The 22,739-nt window shown below is 39.2% G+C and overlaps 1 pseudogene; it reads left to right on the top strand.

Moving 5' to 3' along the window:
* The first annotated feature begins 13,383 nt into the window (after nucleotides 1-13,383).
* LOC138431388 (heat shock transcription factor, Y-linked-like) lies at nucleotides 13,384-17,590 on the top strand (annotated as a pseudogene).
* The last annotated feature ends 5,149 nt before the right edge of the window (nucleotides 17,591-22,739 follow it).

Below are 22,739 nucleotides of genomic sequence, written 5' to 3'. Positions count from 1 at the left end.
TTCACAATTACTGACCCCTAATTTGAATCCGCTACTGCTGCTTCTGCTGCTAAGTCACTTCAGTCGAGTCTGACTCTCTGTGACTGCATAGATAGCAGCCCACCAGGCCCCCCATCCATGGGATTCTCAGGGCAACAATACTGGAGTGTGTTGCCACTTTCTTCTCATATGCATGCATGCATACTAAGTTGCTTTAGTCTTATCAGACTACGTGTGAACCTGTGGACAGTAGCCTACGAAGCCCCTCTATCCACGGGATCCTCCAGGCAAGAATATTGGGGTGGGTTGCCATTTCCTTCTCTGGTTTCAAACCACAAGTGCTACAAACATAGAGCTTGCCCTCTGGAATACGTGCTTGTCAATACTGAGGCCGCCATCTAGAGGACGCTCACTGGAACTACTTAGTTTCCAACCTGGATCACCCTTTCTGCCACCATTAACAAGCTTTAAACAAGTGCATTGCTGTCACTGAGACTGCACAGTAGAGCATACGTCCCATCACTCCTAAACCCGGGTTCTTCAGAATATGGCCTGCCACTATTGAACCTGTCCCTAAAACATGCCTGTTGTAAGTACACATACACTTTTCATATATTACACTCTGGAATCTGCATCCCTGCGCTAATTGCCTTCCCAAACAAGAGTTCATCACTGGCTGAACTTTCACTCTAAAGCATAAATATCACAATCATTAGCTTGTTGCTTTATAGGTAAGTCAGGCCACTACTCAACCTGCACTGCAGTTCAGGTGTGCCTAAACAGTTACTGAACTTGCACTCTGAAGTTTACTTCGGGACACAACTGAGCCAGCACTCCTGTAGACAGAGTGAGTTTAAACACTGGAAGACATGTCACACCTCTATTGAGCGTGAGCTCAAGTGCACGCATCTGGGCTCTGCTGAGAACATGCTCTAGTTGCACACATGCCACAGTAACTAAACGTGAAGCTGGGGGTACAGATCTCATGACTACAGAGTGCCCACATTTCATCATGAGTTTTGCACTACTGAGGTTTACTCAGAAGCATATATCCCATCATGACTGCGTGTGCCTTCAAGAGCCAGTGTTCTGACAGTACTGAGACTGTGCTGTAGAGTAAGAATGCCTGAACTACACAACTGCACACTGAATCATGCATCCCAGCAGTATAAATCCTGGCACTACAGCACACTTGTCACTTCTGAGTCCTTACACTAAGCAGGGATGGCACAGCTAGTGAGCATGTGGTCTAGAGCATATGTGTGGCCATTACTAATTTCAGACTCGGAAGCCTGTGTCTTGCCACTTGTAAGCCCAGGCACCAAAATATTCAAATTTCAGCTACTGATTTTGCACCCTGGTATGCCACTTTATTCACTGCTGAGCCTGCCTTATAGAGCATGAGTTCCACTACTACTAATCTTGATCTATGGCCTGTGTGCTTAAACTAGCGAGCCTACACTTTGCAGCTGAAAATTGCCAATGACTTGGCTTACCCTCTGTTGCATATTTTCCCCACTCTTCTTCAGGCACTCTAGAGCAGGTGTCCCAACTACTGAGGTTGCTCTCTGGAGGACCTACTCCAGGAAAATGGAGTCTGCACTGTAAAACACACATCCTACCCATGAGTGAATCGTCATTCTAGATCAACTGTGTGACCACTAGTGACCTTGAATTCTGAAGAATAAAGTCACTTCCTTGAAGTATTGCTCTAGAAGGTGTGTGCAACTATTACCCCAGTGGCATTTTATATCAGCCATTTGGCTGCTAGTCACCCAGCACTCTAGACTGTGCAAGCTGTGAGTAGTGTAGCAACAGGTACATCTATGGATGATGTACCACTACAGACCTGGTATATACTTCATATTTCCTGCCTCAATTGGTCATGCATCACAATACACACATGCCACAACCCTTGTGCTTGCACTGTTGAGGGCTTGTCTTCCCACTACTGAGCTTGTGTGGCAGAGCAGGTGTATCACATTTTCTGAATTTAATCTCTGGATATGCAACCAAAAATAAAAACCCAGATTTCAAGTGAACACATCCCTCTGAACTCTGCACTCTTGAGCAAGGGCACTGCAACTCCTGAGACAACACTCTGAAGCACATGTAGAGCAGGCATGCTGCATCTGCTGAACTTAGCTCTTCAGCATGCCTCTCAACAGTGAAACACACTTTAGGCATACCCCTGTTAATACAGACCCATGATCTAGAGCAGGCATGCTTCACATCCTGAATCTTGGCTTTAGAGAACACATGCTTCATCTCCTGAGATGGTGCTTTTGCGGATTCTCCCCACCACTACTTAGACTGTGCTCTACAGCGGGTGTGACACAAATAGTAGGATGGCACTTTGGAGCCTGCATGCATCACTACTGCGTCTCAGCTCTAGCCTGGAAGTACTGAAACAGCTTAGCTCGCAATCCGGAACACACGTTCTGCCACTAGTGTGCTTGCACTTTAGAGCAGGCTGTCTGAAGCCATCCCATTGGCACTGACAACATGCTTCCAGCCACTGCTGAATGCACACTAGAGCACAGTTCCTGCCACTATTGAGCATGTACTCTACCACAAGATGTCTAAAACTGCTCAGTTGCATTGCGGAGCAATGCACTTTCCACAACTGAACTTGCATTCTACAGGAAATGTTACACAACCACTGATCTTGTGCTCTAGAATTGGCACACCATAAATAATTTTCTTAACATTTGAAGCATGTGTCTGGCCAACACTAAATCCATGCTTAAATCAGCTGTGCTAAAATCACTGAGCTTTCCCTCAAGAGTATATCTGAACTCACATTTTATAGCACACCTATTACCACTGTGGATTCTGTGCTCTAAAACTCTTGCAAGACGAGAGAACAAGATGTTGGAGCTTTAGGCATACACCTTCAGGTACAGAAGAGTAATCAGAACATCAGCTGAAAGCAGACAGGAGTACCTGACTCGTGGAAAAGAATATATAGAACCATGCAAAACGCAGTAGGACGAAATAACTGGGGGAAAAAAACCAGGAGTGTTAGTAGGATTGGATCTGAGTGTGTGAAGGAAATGAAGCAGGGGTCCAACCCACACTGGGGCAATTGTCTGAATCATAGAATAAAAATTTAAAGTGGACAGAGAAACAGCTGACCTGTGGAAAACTAGATGCGAGAAGAATCAAAGATTCCTTGCTGCAGCCGTACACACTTCAGACAAGGACATGTGTCCCCTGAAAGGCACAGTGGCTTGGAGCTGGAGTTAAGGGATTCTGGGGTAATTCCTGGCTGAGGGCTGCTGTTTACTGGGGAGAGATGGACAGAAGGGATGTAAGGGAGGAGACTGTGGTAGGGTATGTCTGTGGAGGAAAGCCAGGCAGCCGTGGAAGCAAGGCAATATCACTGAGTCACATGTAGGGGGTGGAGCAATCACCATAGCCTCTCTCTCCCCACATGCTAGCATCAGCAGTTATTACAATAGTGAGGCTGACCCATCAAATGCTGAACACACTGAAATGCAGAGCAGGACACCACCCAGGGTTCTTCTTTAAGTGCCTGATGCACCATACTAGAGTAGAACCCACTCAGGATGCTTCTTTAAGTGCCAGATGCATTGATCTACACAGTAGGACCCCAGCCAGGGAGGTCTGTCTATGTGCTGACACTTTGAACAACAGAGAAGGATCCCAGGCAAGGAAGCCTTCTAAATGCCTGAATACGTGGAGCTCAGGAGAAGACTGGCTAAAGAGGCCTTCTGATCGCCAGCTACTTGAAGCTGAAAAAAAAAAAAAAAGACTCTGATAGGGCCATAACTCCTGTGGTGTAGTCACTCTGTGTCCCTGCGAACTGCACACTTGACACCACCAGGGTCCCTGAAAGCCAAGCAGCTGCTCCACCTTCATAGTTAACTTTCATTGCAGAAAAGCTGCCACAGGTAGGGAAAAAAAAAACAAATCTTGCAACTATTTGCACAGGATTACTTCAGTCCTGTCTAACTCTTTGTGGGACACATTTCACAGCTACAGAGAACAAGCTCTAAAACACATATACTGGAACAGCTGATCTTTTCCAGTCTTGTTTCCACTGCTGAGTTTTCCAAATTTGCTGGCATACTGAGTTCAGCACTTTCACAGCACTATCTTTTAGGATTTGAAATCACTCAACTGGAGTGTATTGGAAGCATCACTACAGTCAAGTTTTTGTTTTTGTTTTTGTTTTTACCTGTGGCAGATTTTCTCCAATGAGAGTTAACTGTGAAGGTGGAGTAGCTGCTTGGCTTCCAGGGACCCTGATGGTGTCCTGCGTGCAGCATGCAGGGACGCAGACTGACTTGATTTCACATTCCAGGATGTCTGGCTCTAAGTGAGTGATCACATTATCATGATTATCTGGACCATGAAGATATTTTTTGCATAGTTCTTCAATCTTTTCTGTATAGATTTTTCCTGCCTTTTCTTAATATCTTCTGCTTCTGTTAGGTCCATACAATTTCTGTCCTTTATTTTGCCCATCTTTGCATGAAATGGTCCCTTGGTATCTCTAATTTTCTTGAAGAGATCTCTAGTCTTTCCCATTCTATTGTTTTCCTCTATTTCTTTGCATTCATCAACAAGGAAGCCTTTCTTATCTCTCTTTACTATCCTTTGGTACACTGCATTCATATGGGTATATCTTCCCTTTTCTCCTTTGCCTTTTACTTCTCTTCTTTTCTTAACTGTTTGGAAGGCCTCCTCAGACAACCATTTTGCCTTTTGGCATTCATTTTCTTGGGGATGGTCTTGATCACTGCCTCCTGTACAATTTCATGAATCTCCATATTGTTCTTCAGGCACTCTCTCATGTTGAATCCCTTAAATCTTTTGTCACACCCACTGAAAAATCATAAGGGATCTGATTTAGGTCATATCTGAATCATCTAGTGGTCTTCCCTACTTTCTTCAATTTAAGTCTAAGTCTATAGCATTAGTCCCACAAATACTGACCTTCCACTCTGAACCTTCCTTCTTACAAGTATCTGTCCACCATTTTAGAGCACTTTTGCTCCAACTATTTACCTTCTATCTGAAACACATGTACCATCGCTCCTGAAAGGATGCTCAGGTGCATGCATTTAACTCCTACTGAGCCTATGCTCCAGAGTAGGCATGCTGATCTACTAAGTTTGCATTTGGCTACATGCATCTTCCACTACTTAGACTATGATACTGAGGTCATGCTACAACTACATAGTTGCAATCTCAAGCTTATTTTCTTTGACTTTCTGCTTCTATACCAGTGCACATGTTCTGACCCTCCTAAGCTCACTTTCTTGAATAGATATGAAAGGACTGTTGAGATTGTATTCTGGAGCATGTCTCTGCTATTTCTGAATGCATCATTTTCTTTCTTCATATTTCTTTTAAAAATATTATTTTTAATTGGAGTAGAATTACTGTGTATTACTATGATGGTTTTTGGCATATACATCATCATGAATCAGCCACATGGATACATGTGTCCCCCTTATCCTGAACACAGGTAAAACCTTTGTTACTCCACACTTCTGGGTTCTTCAGCAGCACAAGAGATGTGTGCATCTTTCATGCACTGAACTTGCAGTGGTCATCTATTTTATATATGGTAATGTACCTGTTTCAATGCTATTTTCTTTTTTTTTAACTAACACAAGAACAGTTTTATTGAAATCACTGAACACTTGTGCAATACTCAATATTAGGATTTTGAGACGTTTTAGACAAAATCTGTTTCCCTTTAAGCGGATGAAGAAACCGGATCTTAGTTGGTGGAAGTTAATGCTTGTATCACACAGCTAATGGGAGGTAGAATCCTAAAATTTGCTTCCAACTTCCACCTGTACCTGACCATGCCAGCTAGTGTTTATTTTTGTGTTGCCTGAGTTTAAGGACCATACAATCTGGATTAACTTTACAACAATAATTTAAGATAGAGAAGGATCCCATATTACATAAAATTTTATATCAACTATTGTACCATTTATACAATGAAGGTAACTGACAATGGGACAGGCCAGTGGTCAGCCAACACACAACACAATGTGTTAACAAACAGCCAAAAGATTGATGACTGCCGCTTATCTCCTTCCATGTTACCTCTTGCCTTTTTTGGAGGAAGGAATAAAAAGGCAGATTGATTCAAACCAGCCCTATTAAATATACCAATTAAGTTTATACTTTCTTTTCTGAAATTAATGAGTGGAACATGTATTAATTATTCACATAACACTAGTTTTCTATTGCTGTTTAAGAATCCAGCAGATGATGCTAAGGTTTAAGCAAATCCTAGAAGTCATTGCACTGAATGGTAACTACTCAATTATGAACTGGAAAGTAATATTGGGTAATTATTTCAAAGTATAAACTACAGATATAATATTTAAAAAACATAGATGGTAAAAAACTTTCCTAACTTAAAAGTATAAATGGTTAAGTCAACAGTACCTACTTACAAACGTCACAAAATCAGAATAAACACTCAACTTTTAGGAGGGGATATTTCAGTCCTGCCTTTACCACTTAATAGGAGAAAGATCTTATATAGGTGGGTCCTTTCATTCAGGGGTGATTTCAAAACCAACTTACAATGTTAATATTATATCTTGGATCCCTGCTAAGAAGACTCTTCAAGGATCTTTCAAACTAACTTGCCAAGTTGAGGAACATACAATTTGAGAAACTAAGTGATACAGCCCCTCCCACACACCCAGGTTACCTACAGTGAGCTTGGATCTGAACTTTAGTTCCTAGAGATCTCTCATCTCTTATCCTGAGATACTCAACCTGGGCTCTAGAGCAGGACACCAACCGGTGTTCTAGAGGGCACCACCTGGCTGATATTAATACCTAGGCATGCACAGGATTGAGTCAAATAGCGCTTCAATTCAATTAATTCAAGAAAAGAAGAAAAATAACATGCTTAGTTTACATAGGCTTAACCTACTCTGGTCACCTAGTAAATCTTGAATTGACTCCCACTACTGGTAAATAGAATACTTTTATATTTGGTGCAGAAACCAACAAATTTAGGTAAAATCAAGCCTTTACCCTGGCAGTTCAAACTGTGTTTATTTGTATGTAAAGTGCCAGTTTTATACACAAATCATAAGTAAACTTTAAAATCTGCTCAGAAGCAGTGAGTCTGATGTCTTCCTACACCCTTGTGGTGGTTACCCTTTATAATCTTTCCGGATCAAACTTGCTGAATTCCTTACACTTGAAGGCCAAGAAAGTGGCTGTTAAGACCCAAAGTAAGTCCTGTTCAGCTAGCCTGCTTGCAAAAGCCAAACACAGACAAGATCTTTAAAGAACCCGAGTAGCTTTCGACTACTTTCCATCAATGCTATTTCCTTAAATCATCCCATCCTTGAACTCTCCCATTGAGTCTAAGAGTATGTTCTTTATATGTGGATCTTCTTTACTAGCCTCCTTGTAGGATCATTGTTACTGTCCTCCTAAATTCCATTTATATGCATTAATAAACAATATTTGCCTGTCTCTTTCTAACTTTTTTTCACTGTGAATAATAGGCTGTGGGTTGAACTGCCTCATTAAAAGTGACTCAAATATGTAGAGTAATGTTCCATTTGGATATATAGCACAACTTCCTTATATATTCATCTACTGATGCGCATCTAGATTGCTTCCATGTCATAGCTTTTGTAAAGATAATTGCAATAAACAATTGGAGTACATCTGTCCCGTTCAATTTTAATTCCCTCTGGGTATATGCTAAGAAGAGGAGTTGCTAGGTCATATGACAGTTCTAGTCCAAGTTTCTCAAGGAATCTCCAAACTGTTCTGCATATAGGTTGTACCAGTTTTGTTACCACCAATAGTGTATTAGGGTTAGCTTTTCTCCACACCCTCTCCAGGAGTTTGTGCTTGTGGAATTTCTGGTGATGGCCACCCTGAACAGTGCGATATGACTGCAAGTTATAATTTTAATTTTAATTTATCTAATAATGAATGATGTTAAGCATATTTCATGTGTTTGTTATCCATCTGTATGTGTTCTTTAAAGAAAAGTCTGTTTATGGCTTTTGTCCCCTTTTAATGATGCTGTGAAATTGCTGCACTCAACATGTCAGCAAATTTGGAAAACTCAGCAGTAGCCAAAGAACTGGAAAAGGGCAGTTTTCATTCCAATCCCAAAGAAAGGCAGTGCCAAAGAGTGCTCAAGTCACCACACAATTGCACTCAACTCACATGCTAGTAAACCAATGCTCAAAGTTCTCTAAGCCAGGCTTCAGTAATACATGAACCGGGAAATTCTAGATGTTCAAGCTGTTTTTAGAAAAGGCAGAAGAACCAGAGATCAAAATGCCAACATCTGCTGGATCATTGACAAAGCAAGAGAGTTCCAGAAAAATATCAATTTTTTTTCTTTTTTTACTATGTCAAAGCCTTTGAGTGCATGGATCACAACAAACTGTGGAAAATTCTGAAAGAGATGAGAATAGCAGACCACCTGGCCTGCCTCTTAAGAAACACATATGCAGGTCAAGAATCAGCAGTTAGAACTGGACATGGAACAACACACAGGTTCCAAATAGGAAAAGGAATACGTCAAGGCTGTATATCGTCCCCCTGGTTGTTTAACTGATATGCAGAATACATCATGAGAAACACTGGACTGGAAGAAACACAAGTCAGAATCAAGATTGCTGGGAGAAATATCAATAACCATAGATATGCAAATGACGACACCTTTATGGCAGAAAGTGAAGAGGAACTAAAAAGCCTCTTCATGAAAGTGAAAGAGGAAAGTGAAAATGTTGGCTTAAAGCTCAACATGCAGAAAACGAAGATCATGGCATCTGTCCCATCACTTCATGGAAAATAGATAGGGAAACAGTGGAAACAGTGTCAGACTTTTTTTTTTTTTTCTGGGCTTCAAAATCACTGCAGATTGTGATTGGAGTTAGGAAATTAAGACACTTACTCCTTTTAGGGAAAGTTATGACCCACTTGGATTGCATTTTCAAAAGCAGAGATATAACTGTGCCAACAAAGTTCCATCTATTCAAGGCTATGGTTTTTCCAGTAGTCATGTATGGATAGGAGAGTTGGACTGTGCAGAAAGCTGAGTGCTGAAGAATTTATGCTTTTGAACTGTAGTGCTGGGGAAAACTCTTTAGAGTCCCTTGGACTGCAAGGAGATCCAACTAGTCCATTCTAAAAAATATCAGTCCTGGAATTTCTTTGGAAGGAAAGATGCTAAAGCTGAAACATCAGTACTTAGGCCACCTCATGTGAAGAGTTGACTCATTGGAAAAGACTCTGATGCTGGGAGGGATTGGAGGCAGGAGGAGAAGGGGACGACAGAGGATGAGATGGCTGGATGGCATCACCAGCGCAATGACGTGAGTTTGAGTGTACTCCGGCAGTTGATGATGGACAGGGAGGCCTGGAGTGCTGTAATTTATGGGGTTGCAAAGAGTTGCGCATGACTGAACTACTGAACTGAACTGAACTTATGCAACTGACAAAGAATTAATCTCAAAAATATACAAGCAACACCTGAAGCTCTATTCAAGTTATATAAACAATCCAATTAAAAACATGGGCCAAAGGACTATACAGACATTTCTACAAAGAAGACAGAGATGGCTAACAAACACATGAAAAGATGCTCTACATCACTCATTATCAGAGAAGTTCAAATCAAAAACACAGTGAGGTATCATTTTATCCCAGTCAGAATGGCTACTATCCAAAAGTCGACAAACAATAAATGCTGGAGAGCATGTAGAGAAAAGGGAACCGTCTTACATTGTTGGTAGTACAGCCCCTATGGAGAACACTGTGGAGATTCCTTAAAAACAAACAAACAAACAAACAAAACTGTAAACGGAACTGCAATACGACCCAAAAATCCCACTGCTGGCCATAGAGACTGAAGGAACCAGAATTGAAAGAGACATGGGTACCCCAATATTCATCACTGCACTGTTTCCTATAGTCAGAACATGGAAGCAACCTAGATGTCCATCAGCAGACGAATGGATAAGGAAGCTGTGGTACATATACACAATGTAGTATTACTCAGTCATTAAAAATAATGCATTGCAATAAATTCTAATGAGGTGGATGAAGCTGAAGCCTATTATACAGAGTGATATTAGCCAGAAAGAAATACACCAATAGAGAAACTAACACAAAAATGTGGAATTTAGAAAGATGGTAACGATAACCCTGTATGCGAGACAGCAAAAGAGACACAGATGTATAGAACAGTCTTTTGGACTCTGCGAGAGAGGGCGAGGGCAGGATGATTTGGAATAATGGCATTGAAACCTGTGTAATATCATTTGTCAAACAAGTTGCCAGTCCACGTTCAATGCATGACACAGGATGCTCTGGGCTGGTGCACTGGGATAACCAGGAGGGATGGTATGAGAAGAGAGGTGGTAGGGGGTTCAGGATGGGAAACACATGTACATCCATGGCAGATTCATGTTAATGTACAGCAAAACCAATACAATATTGTAAAGCGATTAGACTCCTATTAAAACAAATAAACTTATATTAAAAATAAATAAAATAAAATTGTGTCCAACGTGAGGAGAGCAACAGTGTTCTTTAAACAATATCTCTAAGTAAATGAGAGTTACAATTTTATGGGTTCACAGTGTCCTCATCAGTATGATCCCTACCTCTTATTACAGAAAGAATAGTGGAAGATGAGCTCAATTAAAGGAGAGCTTTTCATCAACAAGATCTGCATGATTCAGCCAGAAAGTTAGTAAGTAATGCAGGGCTTCCAAAACAGTGCATTTAAGATCTTGGGAGCTAGCAAATAGTTTGGTCACCTAAATAAAGTTGCCTAAAATTATATATTTGACATATAAATATATATACACCTGTCTATGCATGAGTCTGCATATAAAAAATGTGCAATGGCTTTTATTTTCTGTTAGGTATAATAGAAATGGAAAAAAAATAAAAAAACATATGTAGAATGACTCAAAAGTCTACTCGGTTGTTGAATATATATATAAGAGGAAATACTTCAAAATATGTTCTCTTGACTGCATGTAAAATATGAGGATTCTTTTATATCATTCACCTCTCTCCTTTTTATAAATATCTACCAATTTTCAAATGTTTATCCAGCTTAATGACAAATATATATATATATATATACAAATATCACATATAAAAAAGATATGTTTTCATAAAAGAAAATATTGATATCAAGCTTAGATTTCAGAATTATTTCCAACTCCACGCTCCATCTCAAAAAGAAAGAGCCAAAGTTATTGCTGACTCAAACACTCCAAGAGATGGGAAACTTGAAAAATAAATTGAATCTGCAACTGAGATTTTCTGTCACACTTATGATTGAGCTCTAAGTCCAACACTTTATTTCCTTTCTTGTACTAAGCAGTCCCTTAAGATTGAAAAGTATGAAATCAGAGAGAGAGAGGTAGGAGATTGCAGACCTCGTGTGTAAAAGTAATTTTAATCAGAGAAGCTAGAAAAGACAGAAACTAAGGAAAATAATCAAGTGATAGAGCATAATAATGACTTAGCCATTAAGCAAACTCAAGGGTCTTTAGTTCCTCCTCAAGGGCCATCGATAACATTCTGAGCAATATCCTGTGAACAGTTTTAGAGATGCTAAAACACCAACCAGAATGAAATTTAAGTACATAGTTGGAACTAGACGGTAGATGATGTGGACTCCAAATATCGTCAGTAACAGGCCATTAATAGAATGTCCCAATATTGGCCACAGACCCAAAGTTCCACCCTCAGTCTGTCATTAAAATCCTTCCTTTGAAAGTATTTGGGGATTTTGGTCTTTGAAGCACCAGCTGCTAAGACACCTTGCTCAGTCCTACAATAAACATTGATTTCACTGAAACCCGAAATCAGTTCATAGATTTTACTGCACAGAAGCCAGTAGACCAAATTTGTTTGGGCAATAGTACTGAATAACAAGAATGTGTAAACAGAAGGGCAATAAATCACTTTTATTTCAGAAACGAAGTAGACTTATTGATGTGATCTTTTAGTGTAAAAATTCTTTAGGAATGAGATTTTGTATGCTTCATGGTTTTGGGTACTATTTCTATAAGCAGTCTGTATTTTAAGTTGATGCTGAAGTAGACACTGGTTGAATATTACTTTTAAGTTGCTAGGAGATCAGGGACTTTGTGATGTCACAGCTGTTTGACTTGGAAGACCTCTGTGATGGTCTAGAGAGTTTCTCTCTGTAGGCCAGCCAAGCAATATTTCAAGCTGCAGTGTGTAAAATCAAACAAATGAGAAAAGTTTATGAAGAAACATTTCTCTCAGTTCAATTCAGTTCAGTCGCTCAGTCGTGTCCGACTCTTTTCAACCCCATGAATCACAGCACACCAGGCTTCCCTGCCAATCACCAACTCCCAGAGTTCACTCAGAATCATGTGCATCCAGTCAGTGATGCCATCCAGCCATCTCATCCACTGTCATCCCCTGCTCCTTCTGCCCTCAATCCCTCCCAGAATCAGAGTCTTTTCCAATGAGTCAACTCTTCACATGAGGTGGCCATAGTACTGGAGTTTCAGCTTTAGCATCATTCCTTCCAAAGAAATCCCAGAACTGAGCTCCTTCAGAATGGATTGGTTGGATCTCCTTGCAGTCCAAGGGACTCTCAAGAGTCTGCTCCAACACCACAGTTCAGAAGCATCAATTCTTGGGTGCTCAGCCTTCTTCACAATCCAATTCTCACATCCATACACGACCACAGGAAAAAACTATAGCCTTGACTAAATGGACCTTAGTAGGCAAAGTAATGTCTCTGTTTTGAATATGCTATCTAGGTTGGTCATAACTTTCCTTCCAAGGAGTAAACATTTTTTTAATTTCATGGCTGCAATCATGATCTGCAGTGATTTTGGAGCCCCCCCCCAAATAAAATCTGACACTGTTTCCACTGTTTCCCCATCCATTTCCCATGAAGTGATGGGACCAGATGCCATGATCTTTGTTTTCTGAATGTTGATCTTTAAGCCAACTTTTTCACTCTCCACTTTCAGTTTCATCAAAAGGCATTTTAGTTCCTCTTCACTTTCTGCTGTAAAGATGGTGTCATCTGCATATATGAGGTTACTGATATTTCTCCTGGCAATCTTGATTTCAGCTTGCCTTTCTTCCAGTCCAGCAGTTCTCATGATGTACTCTGCATATAAGTTAAATCAGCAGGGTGGCAATATACAGCCTTGACACACTCCTTTTCTTATTTGGAACCAGTCTGTTGTTCCATGTCCAGTTCTAACTAACTGTTGTTTCCTGCCTGCATACAGATTTCTCAAGAGGCAGGTCAGGTGGTCTGGTATTACAGTCTCTTTCAGAATTTTCCACAGTTTATTGTGATCCACACAGTCAAAGGCTTTGGCATAGAAAGATTTCTCTGAGATGGTACACATTTCTTTGGAAATTCAAGATGGGTCTCCTAAAGATGAATTCACTGGTTCAGAAACCTCCATTAGATCTTATTTGTATGATTATACACTTACTGGGGACTCAGTTTTGAGATGTATGACTGAATAATATGTTTTTCATGCTTTATCTGAGGATCTTGTGGTCAAAAGGCCACGCTACACATATTCTGTCTCTGAAACGATGAGGCAAATAATTTTCTTTCACTCACATTTCCACAAAAACTTTGGAATATAGTTTACAGTGATTAGTTTGAATCTATTTGGTGGGATGAGAGTGGCACATGTATAGTGATCAATGAAGAACTCTTTAAAAAAGAAGTCTTGGAAAGAAAGGGAACTTTCCGAATATTTGAAACCAAGAGTATAAAAAGTTCAATTCGACAGCTTAACGTTTATGGATTTAGTAAAAAGTGACAAACTTTTCAAAGATCTGCTTCACTACCTGTCTTTCTGGAAGAAGAAAAAAACATCTCTTTTGAGTAAGGTATTCCAACACTTTCACTTATTGAAAATATGTAAGATCAAATCACGTGACATAGAAGAATGTTCACATATGTAGCTAAAACGGAATTTAAACTTGAAATATCAATTGCTTAGAAAATTTTATTTTTTGAAGTTGAGATTAGCTGGAGTTTAGATACTAGATGTTTGACAAACTTTCCTAGCAACTTGAAAGCAGATAAAAGTCCCAAGGCTATTTAAAGTGGTATGTATAGTATATATACAACATATTTTTAGTTGAGGAACATATCCTTTCTAACATGTTATTACCTGTTAAAATTACTAATGGAGGTGTTTTATTTGGTGTTATTTAGTTTGTGTCCTTAAAGGAATACTTTTTTTTTTTTAATAACTTAGCTTTGTTTGCCAGTTTTACCTTGGTTTATACAGAAACTAAATAATTTAATCCTTTGATTTTCGTTACAGACCTACTATAATTCAAATTTCAAAAGAGGCCATCTTCAACTTTTAGTAAGAGTGCAAAGAAGAGTTGGGATTTACAATGTGTCTCCAATATCTTCATTAGTTCAAGATAACAAGAAGCATGTTAAAGCAAGTGTCAAAAAAGATGATCATAATTCTGAATTTCTTCCAGAAACGAATGGGAAGAGTGCATTTTCAGCCTCCACAAGTTTAAGTGTGCCTTTCATACAAAAGCCTCATACCAGCCAGATAGTCGCTAATACAAGCGCTGTATCTCCATTTGACTTACCTACCCCGTCAGCAATATCAGTTAGACACACAGACCAGATTGTGGTAGATCAACCTGATGTTTTAAAAAGTTGAGCATTTGCAATTGGCACTCACATAGCAGGTACACTCAAGTAAATGGCTACTTGAGGACTTTGCTACAACAACTATAGTTACTTCTCTCACATTTTATCTCCATTACAGAGCAGTTATTCTGGACTGATGGTTCAGTTCAATGCTCAGTCGTGTCTGACTCTTTGAGACCCCATGAATTGCAGAACGCCAGGCTTCCCTGTCCATCACCAACTCCCGGAGTTCACTCAGACTCACATCCATCGAGTCAGTGATGTCATCGAGCCATCTCATCCTCTGTCGTCCCCTTCTTCTCCTGCCCCCAATCCCTCCCAGAATTAGTCTTTTCCACTGAGTCAATTATTCGCATTAGGTGGCCCAAGTTATGGAGTTTCAGCTTTAGCATCATTCCTTCCAAAGAAATCCCGGGGCTGATCTCCTTCAGAATGGACTGGTTGGATCTCCTTGCAGTCCAAGGGACTCTGAAGAGTCTTCTCCAACACCACAACTCAAAAGGATCAATTCTTCGTTGCTCAGCCTTCTTCATAATTCAGCTCTCACATCCATACATGATCACAAGAAAAACCATAGCCTTGACTAGACGGATGTTTGTCGGTAAGGTAATGTATCTGCTTTTGAATATACTGTCTAGATTGGTCATAACTTTTCTTCCAGGAGTAAGTGTATTTTAATTTCATGGCTGAAATCACCATCTGGAGTGATTTTGGAGCCCCCAAAATAAAATCTGACACTGTTTCCACTGTTTCCCCATCTATTTCCCATGAAGTGATGAGACCGAATGCCATGATCTTTGTTTGCTGAATGTTGAACTTTAGGCCAAATTTTTCCGTCTCCACTTTCAGTTTCATCAAGAGACTTTTTTTTTTTTTGTTCCTCTTCACTATCTTCCATAAGGGTGGTATCAGCTGCATATCTGAAGTGATTGATATTTCTCCCGGAAGTCTTGATTCCAGCTTGTGTTTCTTCCAGTCCAGCGTTTCTCATGATGTACTCTGTATATAAGTTAAATAAGTAGGGTGACAATATAGAGCCTAGATGAACTCCTTTTCCTATTTGGAACCAGTCTGTTGTTCCATGTCCAGTTCTAACTGTTGCTTCCTGACCTGCATACAGACTTCTCAAGAGGCAGGTCAAGTAGTCTGGTATTCCCATCTTTCAGAATTTTCCACAATTTATTGTGATCCACACAGTCAAAGGCTTTGGCATAGACAAAAAGGAGAAATATATGTTTTTCTGGAACTCTCTTGCCTTTTGCATGATCCCGAGGGTGTTGGCATATTGATCTCTGGTTCCTCTGCCTTTTCTAAAACCAGTTTGAACATCAGGAAGTTCACGGTTCATGTATTGCTGAAGCCCGGCTTGGAGAATTTTGAGCATTACTTTACTAGTGTGTGAGATGAGTGCAATTGTGTGGTAGCTTGAGCATTCTTTTGCATTGCCTTTCTTTGGAATTGGACTGAAAACTGACCTTTTCCAGTCCTGCGGCCACTGCTGAGTTTTCCAAATTTGCTGGCATATTGAGTGCAGCACTTTCACAGCATCTTTTCAGGAGTTGAAACAGCTCAACTGGAATGCCATCATCTCCACTAGCTTTGTTCATAGCGATGTTTTCCAAGGCCCACTTGACTTCACATTCCAGGATGTCTAGCTCTAGATTGGTGATCACACCATCGTGATTTCTGGGTTGTAAAGATTTTTTTTGTATAGTTCTTCTGTGTATTCTTGCCACCTCTTCCTAATATCTTCTGCTTCTGTTATGTCCAGATTATCTCTGTCCTTTATCGAGTGCATCTTTGTATGAAATTTTCCGTTGGTACCTCTAATTTTTTAAAGAGATCTCTAGTCTTTCCCCTTCTGTTGTTTTCCTCTATTTCTTTGCATTGATCACTGAAGAAGGCTTTCTTATCTCTTCTTGCTATTCTCTGAACCTCTGCATTCAGATGCTTATATGTTTCCTTTTCTCCTTTGCTTTTCACTTCTCGTCTTTCACAGCTATTTGTAAAGCCTCCCCAGACAGCCATTTTGCTTTTTTTCATTTCTTTTCCATGAGGATGGTCTTGATCCCTCTCTCCTGTACAATGTCACGAACATCATTCTATAGTTCATCAGTCACTCTATCTATCAGATCTAGGTCCTTAAATCTATTTCTCACTTCCCCTGAATAATCATAAGGGATTTTATTGAGGTCAAACCTGAATGGTCTATCAGTTTTCCCTACTTTCTTCAATTTGAATCTGAATTTGGTAATATGGAGTTCATGATCTGAGCCACAGATCATGGTCTTGTTTTTGTAGGCTGTATCGAGCTTCTCCATCTTTCGCTGCAAAGAATATAATCAACCTGATTTTAGTGTTGACCATCTGGTGAGGTCCATGTGTAGAGTCTTCTCTTGTATTGTTGGAAGAGGGAGTTTGCTAGGACCAGTGCATTTTCTTGGCAAAACTGTATTAGTCTTTGCCCTGCTTCATTCCGCATTCCAAGGCCAAATTGGCCTGTTACTCCAGGTGTTTCTTGACTTCCTAGTTTTGCATTCCAGTCCCCTATAATGGAAAGGACATCTTTTGGGGGTGTTAGTTCTAAAAGGTTTTGTAGGTCTTCATAAAACCGTTCAACTTCAGGTTCTTCAGTGTTACTGGTTAGGGCATAGACTTGGATAACTCTGATATTGAATGATGGATATTAAATTTTTAGTCAGGCATAGCGATATTTCACCCCATGATAATTATTTTCCTAACTTGCAAGAGAGAGGCAATTCATGATTCTCAGTGTCAAAAATCACTTACACATCTGCCTCTTCTTTTTCAAATAAACTCATCAACAATCATGATTATATGAAAACCATGCTATTTAAATCTGACCAATCAAATACATGTCAGATTATGGAGCCTAAAGATTAAAATTTACATTCGGAGATGTCAGCAAATACCTACAATTCTTGTATTTGAACAATAAATTTACATGTTCATCTTCATAGTTTCATTTGCTATTTTCAAAGAAGGAAGAGTAAAATGAGGCTTTAGTTCAATGGTTGGCTATTTTACTGCACGGGTATATAAACTTTTAGTTCAAGAAAACATTTGTCATTCATCCTAGGTAAATTACATCTAATATATTTGTAAGCAAGAATATGAGAACAAAGAGAAAAGATGTAATGGATGTAAAGTGATTTCTGAAATCATCCCTGCTGAGATGAAGTGGTGTCTAAATCAGGATGATATGAGTGAATTAAGAGATGCAAATAAAATTAGAAAAATGAAAATGCAGAGTATGGACTTTAGTGCATTCACATATTATATTCTATTAGCTACTGGTAGAGTCTTAAAAGATTAGACAGCTGATTGTTTTCATTATAGAAATTCATTTCATCCTTGAAAATATAGATATTGTAGCATGTCTAAAATCATGATCACAATTATACCATCAGGGTGATGCCAAAGATACATGACATAATCAGTGACTGGCCCATCGTCAGCACAAGATATGTACTTTACAAGTGGTATTCTATAGGGTCATTTTTGCTCTGCTGTCCTTAAAGCATGTCTTTATTTCCTGACACCAAAATTCCACCTATTAATTCCAAGTGCATGTTTATATTTTGCTTATCTGTCGCCACAGAGACAGAATAAATTACTGGTGATGACTGCAGCACGTCAGAATGGTTAAAAGTTTTTGGAAGACATGATATCTGTTTTCCTCAGTAATTTATTTATCTTTCTCTTATACCATGCTGCTGAAGCTACAATCATGCAAATATTTTCAGTCATGCTAAGCCCCTTCACACAACTTTGTCTCAACTCTTTCTTGGGATTAGAAGAAAATTCTGTTTGCCCTCCTAGGAAGGAGAGCAGAGATATCAGCTCTTCAATGTGTTTTGAGACTACTCACTTTACCTTATGTATCTTTCACATCAGCTGAAACATAGAGCCTGCCAATGACACATTTAAAGTGCTTACTGAATTATCAATAAAGAAATGTAATAACCGATCAAATGCTCTACACATTACTCACCAACATTCTATAACATGCATACTATCATAATTCATCTTTCCTCTTTACTTAATTTTTTTTCCAAATTGATAAATATACATTATATTTACATGAATGTAAGATTCCTTGAGAGGCATGTATTCCCGTGTTTTGAAGAATATTCCATGTTTTGATGTTATTGTTCTCTTGTGTCATTTTGTTGTGCCAATCAAAGTCTTTGGCATAGTCAAATAGGAGTAGATGCTTTCTTGGAGTTCTCTTGCTTTTTGGAGGACCCAACGGGTGTTAACAAATTAATCTCGGGTCCCTCTGCCCTTTATAAATCCAACTTGAACTTCTGGAAGCTCATGGTTCATGTTTTGTTGAAGCCTGGCTTGGGGAATTTTGAGCAGCTCTTTGTGACTGTGTGAGATGTGTGCAATTAGGCAGGAGTTTTCACATTCTTTGCATTGCCTTTCTTTGTGGTTGGAATGAAAATTGACCACTTCCAGTCCTCTGGCCACAGCTGAGTCTCCCAAATTTGCTGACATAAGGAGGGCAGCACATTCACAGCATCATCTTTCAGAATTTGAAAGAGTTCAACTGAATTCCATCACCTCCACAAGCTTAGTTTGTATGTAAGCTTCCTAAGTCCCACTAGACTTCACATTCCAGGATGTCCAGCCCTAGGTGAATGATACATCATCGTGCTTAACTGGCTCATGAAGATCTTTTTTGCATAGTTTATCTGTGTATTCTTTCCACCTCTTCTTAATAGCTTCTGCTTCTGTCATGTCCGTACCATTTCTGTCTTTTATTGTGCCCATTTTGCATGAAATTTTCCCCTGGTACCTCTGACATTCTTGAAGAGATCAGCAGACTTTCCAAATCTATTTATTTCCTTTATTTATTGACATTGATACCTGAGGCAGGTTTTATCTCACCTTGCTGTTCTTTGGGCCTCTGCATCCAGATGTGTAGTTTACCCTTCCCCTTTCGTTTAGGTTCACTCCTCTTCTTAGTTCTTTGTAAGCCCTGGTAGCGTCATCATTTTGCACTTCTTTTCCATGAGGATGGTCTTTGTCACTGCTTCCTGTACATCACAAATGTCCATCCATAGGTCTTCAGACACTCATCTATCAGATGGAATCCCCTGTATCTATTTATCACTTTCACTGTCTAATAATAAGGGTTTTGATTTTACATGTGTAAAATATATTAATTCCCTATTTCATGTAAGGAAATCTTTACCCAGATATTCATCAAAGAAATACAGAAAATTTGATATGTTATTTGGGAAATACAAGAAATATAGATGTTTGATGTTTGCCATTTAGCTAAAATCTTAATTTCTGAATCATGGGAAATTCTCTTTCATGTGTATGAATCTGTAAACTGTTTCACATATTGAAAATTCATATTTCATCTGAATTCATACTTCATATGAGAACATTTCTCCCTAGATTGTCAAATGTGAGAAACAGGATTCCAAATCTCATATTTGAAGACTTTAATTCAAACTTTATTGATGGAAATATAGAGAATGTCACAGCTCATGCATGAAATCTGTGGGAAAATCCTATATTTCTTGTAGGAAAATCAACATAGGTTTTTCAAATGTTAAATAGACAGTATTGAGTATTTCATGAAGGAAAGACCACAAATATTTTCAAATTGCAAATATGAAAAAATCCCATGTTTCATATAACCATGTTTGGATATATGACATAGAAAATTTTATATTTCCTGTCAAAAAATCTGCATCCAGACTTTCATAACTCTAACGTAAAAAAAATCCGCATTTTCTGCAGATTATTTTGGGTCCATACTTTCGTGTATGATATAGAGAGGATTCTGTATTTTAAGTTGGAAAAACTTAACATTTGTATATGTGAATAATAGACAATTTTATGTTTCACACCCTGAAATCTGCATCTAGAGTTTCGTATATGAAACTGAGAATTTCATCTTTTACATAGGACACTCTCATTTCAGATATCTATACTTGAAACAGATAATGCTTTCATCAAGAGGCACCTTACTTACTATTTTTATTTTGTCATTTCAGTGTTGTCATTGGGATAACTAAGGTTATTCTTATCTCCCACATTAATTTTGTTTCTAACGAGCTTCATCGAGGTTTTTATTTTTTCATAGTGTTCTTTGCACAGAAGTTAAATAATCAGGACAGCAGTATATACCTTTGACTTGTTCCTTTCCTGATTTTGTATTGGTTCATTCCCCTGTGTCCAATTCTAACTGCTGCACCTTTACTAGTGTACACGTTTCCCAGGAGACATATAAGGTATTCTTGTATTCTTTTGTCTAAGAATTTTACAAAATTATTTTTCTTTTCTTTTCTTTTTTTTAAAAGGGGTGGTTTCTGTGTGTGCAGTGTCCAAGTCATTAGCAGAGACAAGTAAGCAGATATAGATGATCATATGCTATCTCCTTGCTTATTCTATGATACAAACATCAATTCGTGGGTACCTCTTATGATTAAATAACTACACAGTCCTGTGTTTGTTTCTTATTTTATTTTTTTTGTTTATTGTTGCTCTCTCTGTTTTCTCTCTTTTACAAGTGGTAAAGTACCAACTGGTAATTTCCTATGAACTTGCCATCTTATTCTACATGAATTAAATTGTGCCCATGGCAGTCTCTGACCTTTGATAGCCACTGAATGGTGTTACACTTAGAGATTTGAAATCAGACATCAGTACTCTGGGGAAATGTCAGGAACGTTCAAAAACTAGCTACATATATTCAAGTGCTGAGTTTTTGAGCCCAATTATGCTATTATATGTTATGTGGAAAGTTCTGCATTTCTTCATGCTGATGACAATTCCTCATTAACAGAAATTTCCAAGGGGGAAAGCAAAACAACAACACATTATGCTTGATTGCATGTTGGAAGTCAAAGTAGTGCCAGTTATGTGTGTACATAAGCAACGTCCCATCAAACAGATTAATTCCTGGCAACTAATGTTTCCTGTTTTACTGTCAAGGAAAAAAAGATCATAGAGCTTGCCAGGCAAAAACTGAGAAATTCCAAGAAGGCAGTATTGTAGGCAGATGTGAAATGCAACTCTCTCAATGAATGGATCACAAATAATACCTCTACATGGACAATCGTTCTCCCACAGTGTCAGATACATACCAGCAGAAGACCCTGGTCACCAGAATGTCCCATGTGGGTTCCAGACATACCTGGGTAGAAAGGAATTAAGAAGGGAAAAGGAGAATAAGAGGCAGCAAGACAAAACCTTTGCCTCAGGTGGGAAATGCAGAAGCAGGGAAGAGATTTCCAGAACTAGGCAAGCCCCTTCACTAAGGGTAAATTATTTTGGATTGAAAGGAAACAAGGTAAAACAGCTGATGAAATATAATATGGATAGAGTGAGAGTCACACAATGTGTGTCATGAGCCTATATGGCCCAAACTGCAATACTGCTCAACCAGTATGCATGGAGTTTGGAAGCTGGAAGGGAGGATTTAGAGAGCCATCCTGGGAGAGGGCTGCTGTTGACTCTGTGCAGATGGCCTGATGGAGCAAGTTTAAGTAGTTGTGTTGCAGAGAACGCCTTTTGAGAATTCCCAAACTGACAAAGAGGGAGGACCTTACTGCATTTTCACACACAGGAGGTGGAGATACCTTGGTAGACCCTCACCTTCGCACATGTTAACACCTACTAAAAGGCAATAGAGAAAGGCCAGCAGAAGTTCCATTCATGCTCCTGCAAACACAGACTAGAAAAGCATGCCACTAAGGCCAAAATCTCTTCTGTTTGTGGCTTCTGGCTCCTATGCATAATTGGCAGCACCATGGTTCCATTATTCCAAGCAGCAGTACCACTTCCTGTGCTCATCATGGCAGACCCCAGTGAGCCACAAGTGTTTCAGGGCAGACTCCTTTGGTGACCACATGTGAAGAAAGATGAGAATTGCACCTGAGACCTAGGGACAGACCCATTAAGGAAGAAGATTGGAAATCTTTGAACCAGTTGAGCATGCTGCAATTAAATACACAGGATTAATGACACAGATCCTATCTCTATGGAATACATCAAAAGATGACAA

Source organism: Ovis canadensis, chromosome Y (genome assembly GCF_042477335.2).
Source record: "Ovis canadensis isolate MfBH-ARS-UI-01 breed Bighorn chromosome Y, ARS-UI_OviCan_v2, whole genome shotgun sequence".
Lineage (NCBI taxonomy): Eukaryota > Metazoa > Chordata > Mammalia > Artiodactyla > Bovidae > Ovis > Ovis canadensis.
This window is presented reverse-complemented; position numbering and strand designations above follow the sequence as displayed.